Genomic DNA, 3,885 nt, shown 5'->3' with positions numbered 1-3,885 from the left:
TTGCTTCTTGACCTGCGTACAGATTTCTCAGAAGAGAGGTAAGGTGGTCTGGTATTCCCATTTCTTTAAGAATTTTCCACAGTTGTGATGATCCGCACAGTCAAAGGCTTTAGCATAGTCAATGAAGTAAAAGTAGATGTTTTTCTGGAGTTCTCTTGCTTTTTCTATGATCCAGTGGATATTGGCAATTTGATCTCTGGTTCCTCTGCCTTTTCTAAATCCAACTTGAACATCTGGAAGTTCTTGGTTCACGTACTAAAGCCTAGCTTAATTTTTTTTTTAATGGTTTTGCTTTTTTACTCTGAAAGCCAAACCATAAAAAATTTACAAGAAAAAATATTACAAAACAGTATTCCTTGTAAACAAACAGAGCAATCACCAAATTTTTAAAAAACCAAATCCCACTTTTCACGTATGCATCTAACAAACAGATAAAAAAGAAATTGAAATCTCTCACTACAATGTGTACATGGATTGCAAAGTGAAGAAGGTGCATGCGGTGGGAATGAGTGAGGTGGGTCAGTGGCAGAGAGCCTGCCCAGAATCACTGCCATGTCCAATTTGATGACTGAAAGAATGAAGATACAAAACATGGCTCTGTGCTTCTGTAATTCCATAAACATCTGTCATTTTCATATGCACTTAAGTGAAGACCCTAAAATATTTTAGCACTTTTTTTTTCAGTTTTGAATCTTATTCTTTAATCTGAAAGTTTTTTAATCTGCTCAGGATTTTATGCAGGAGTAACAGGATCAGGCATCTTTATATCCATCTTTACATTCCCTTTTTTAAAAAAAAACATTTAACATTAATGGTAACATTTTGTTTTTTAAGATAAAAGTCCCATTTTACCCCCCCCCTCCCCCGCCAAAAGGGATAACAACTTTTTTTTTTAAATTATGAAAGTATGGTAACACATTTAGTGCTGTCACATTTTAGCAAAAGAAGCTCAGGATATTATCTCAGCTTAACCAGTGTTTTTATTCTATAGGCCCCCCACCTCTGAACAGTTAACCGAATAAAAAGACACTGAACCTGGATTCAGGCCTGCAAGAGGCTCCGGGGTTACAGTCTTATGGTAAAAGCAGGAAAACCTACCTTGAAACCTCTTCCTCACAAGAGGCTCCAGGGTTGTAGTCTCACAGTAACAGCAGGAAAACTTACCTCGAGGCCTCTTCCTTTTCCAAATGTAGAAAGAGAATGCTTTCTTTGGCTTTTACTGGCTCTGTTTCCAGGGACAAAGGAACAGATGGACTGAACTCTTTCTGCCCAGTGGGGTTTTAAGCACTTTTGATAATGGACTTAAAAAGAGGGACTTTTCCCATATATTTCAGTATTGGTGAATGATTTTCACCCTTTTCCTAGTTTTATTCAGAGTCCTTTTGCATAAAATACTTTTCATGAGCCAGTATCTTTTATCAGAGCTTGTTTTCTTTTTCTATGGAATCCCTGAGTTCTTGGAATATTTATTAATACTTCTCACCTTCATCTTCAATGATGTAACGTGCCCAGTCCTGATGACCTCCCACCCATGAGAGAACCCTGTACAGTCTGTTGCACTTAATATGTCCTATGGAAATTTAATATTCTCACAACTGCTTTCGCCCTCCCCACAGAACTCAACTATTTTGGAATAACCTCATATCTCCCTAAATAAAACCCAGCTTCTCCAATAGGCCAAAGCAGGAGCAGGGGCCCAGGTTGGCTGGGAGACCAGTGCTGAGCACATACACACGATGCCTGGGGCTGCCTCCTGGTCCGGGATATGCTTCCTCACACTGGGGCACAGTCAGAGGACTGCGGTGTCTCCCCTTACCTTAGATCAACACACACACATTCCACACTGACAAAGCATCTATCTACTCACACGTCTGCAGGACAATGAAGTTGAAGATCCTGAGGCCCCTTACCGGTGTAAGGCCAATGGAGCACGGGTCTTGGGAGCCGTCTCCTCAAGGTGGACTTCAGTTTTCCCAAAGTGAAGCACATCAGGTGTCTGGCTTCTTCAACCTTCCGGTAAGCTGCCGACTTCCTGTGGGCTTAACCTTACTGCCCAGGAACACATCAAGGAAACCCATCCAGGTGTGACACTGCCTTTAAACCTAGAAGAAGCAGGTTTGATTTTCAGTTCTTCACTTAATTGATGATGCTCAGCCTGCTCCTCTATAATACAGAGTATAACAATAATCACCATACCAGGCTACTGGGAAGATCTGAGAAACCATATCTCAAGTTCCTAGCACAGTGGCTTATGCATAGATGCTTAATAAACAGCAGCTACTGATATTTTTGTCAACTTTATGTGGATCTTTTAAAATATTTTGTGATATTTATCATATTTTAAATATAACAGTAAGAAAAAGGCAGTGTGGTTTTTTAAATGGGCGAAATAGACTAGACAATCTATTATTATTTTTGCTTGCAGTGGGGCAGAAGGACCCATGCAGTCTTTATTCAGGTACCAAAGATCTTGGTCACTTCAGTAACCTGACTCTTGTCCACAAGGCATAGAGTCTTAAGTGGAGACTCATCTGTGTCCACACATACCTCTTCGCTTCATCTAGGGTCCTCTTGTCCACTGGGAGAGACTAGAAAGGGACTGGGCAGCAAAAAGCAGGTGGGCAACTGCTTGGCCTCACACTCAGACCTGGATTTCAAACCTTTATCAGCTGCCAACTGTCTTCCCCTATAAAGGACATCGTGTTATAGCCTCATGACAGACTGGAGACCAGGAGTCTCTCATGGGAGGTGTGAGTTTAGACAACACTGTGTTGAAAGAACAGAGCCCGACTCCTGTCTCAGCCCACCCAGGATGTTCCAGTAGGACACCACAGGCAGGGAGCTGACAGCCAGGAGGGACCCTTCACTGTTCCAGAGGCTGGGTGTCTGGGATCAAGGCACCTGTGGATTCTATGTAATGAACATTCATGACCAAGAAACTTGTTGGGGAAATTAGGGTAACTACAAATTGTTGTTCAGTCGCTCAGTCGTGTCCGACTCTTTGCGACCCCATGAATCGCAGCACTCCAGGCCTCCCTGTCCATCACCAACTCCCGGAGTTCACCCAAACTCACATCCATCGGGTTGGTGATGCCATCCAGCCATCTTATCCTCTGTCGTCCCCTTCTCCTCCTGCCCCCAATCCCTCCCAGCATCACAGTTCCAATGAGTCAACTCTTCGCATGAGGTGGCCAAAGTACTGGAGTTTCAGCTTTAGCATCATTCCTTCCAAAGAACACCCAGGACTGATCTCCTTTAGAATGGACTGGTTGGATCTCCTTGCAGTCCAAGGGACTCTCAAGAGTCTTCTCCAACACCACAGTTCAAAGCATCAATTCTTTGGCACTTAGCTTTCTTCACAGTCCAACTCTCACATCCATACATGACCGACCACTAGAAAAACGATAGCCCTGACTACGCAGACCTTTCTTGGCAAAGTAATGTCTCTGCTTTTCAATATGCTATCTAGGTTTGTCATAACTTTTCTTCCAAGGAGTAAGTGTCTTTTAATTTCATGGCTAGGGTAACTACAAATTGTTGTTCAGTCTCTCAGTAGTGTTCAACTCTTTGTGACTCCATGAACTGCAACATGCCAGAGTTCCCTGTCCTTCACTATCTCCCAGAGTTTGCTTAATTAAACTCATGTCCTTTGAGTTGGTGATGCCATCCAACCATCTCATCCTCTGTCACCCCCTTCTCCTGCCCTCCATCTTTCCCAGCATTAGTGTCTTTTCCAATAAGTTGGCTCTTCACATCAGGTGGGCAAAGTACTGGAGTTTCAGCATCAGTCCTTCCAATGAATATTCAGGGTTGATTTCCTTCAGGATTGACTGATTTGATCTCCTCGCAGTCCAAGGAACTCTCAGGAGTCTTCTCCAATACCAT

Source organism: Bos javanicus, chromosome 13, assembly GCF_032452875.1.
Source record: "Bos javanicus breed banteng chromosome 13, ARS-OSU_banteng_1.0, whole genome shotgun sequence".
Taxonomy (NCBI): Eukaryota; Metazoa; Chordata; class Mammalia; order Artiodactyla; family Bovidae; genus Bos; species Bos javanicus.
This window is presented reverse-complemented; position numbering follows the sequence as displayed.